The sequence below is a fragment of the Cebus imitator genome, unplaced genomic scaffold (genome assembly GCF_001604975.1).
Source record: "Cebus imitator isolate Cc_AM_T3 unplaced genomic scaffold, Cebus_imitator-1.0 Scaffold556, whole genome shotgun sequence".
Classification (NCBI taxonomy): Eukaryota; Metazoa; Chordata; class Mammalia; order Primates; family Cebidae; genus Cebus; species Cebus imitator.
Genome location: NW_016107871.1, coordinates 151,003 through 151,366, shown reverse-complemented (window position 1 = coordinate 151,366; position 364 = coordinate 151,003).

Here is a 364-nt window from a genome sequence, read left to right as displayed (position 1 = left end):
GCTGGGATTATAGGCGCCCATCACTGTGCCCAGCTAATTTTTATGTTTTTAGTAGAGATGGGGTTTCACCATCTTGGCCAGGCTGGTCTCGAACTTCTGACCTAGTCATCCGCCTGCCTCAGCCTCTCCAAGTACTGGGATTATAGGCATGAGCCACTGTGCCCGGCCTTTCTTTCCAACTTTTAAGTTCAGGAGGTATATATGCAGGTTTGTTACATGGGTAAATTGCATGTCTCAGGAGTTTGTTGTACAGTTTATTTTGTCACTTAGGTAATGAGCATAGTACCCCATAGGTGGTTTTTTTGATCCTCACCCTGCTCCTACTCTCCACTCTGAACACTTTTTTTTTTTTTTTTTTTTTTTT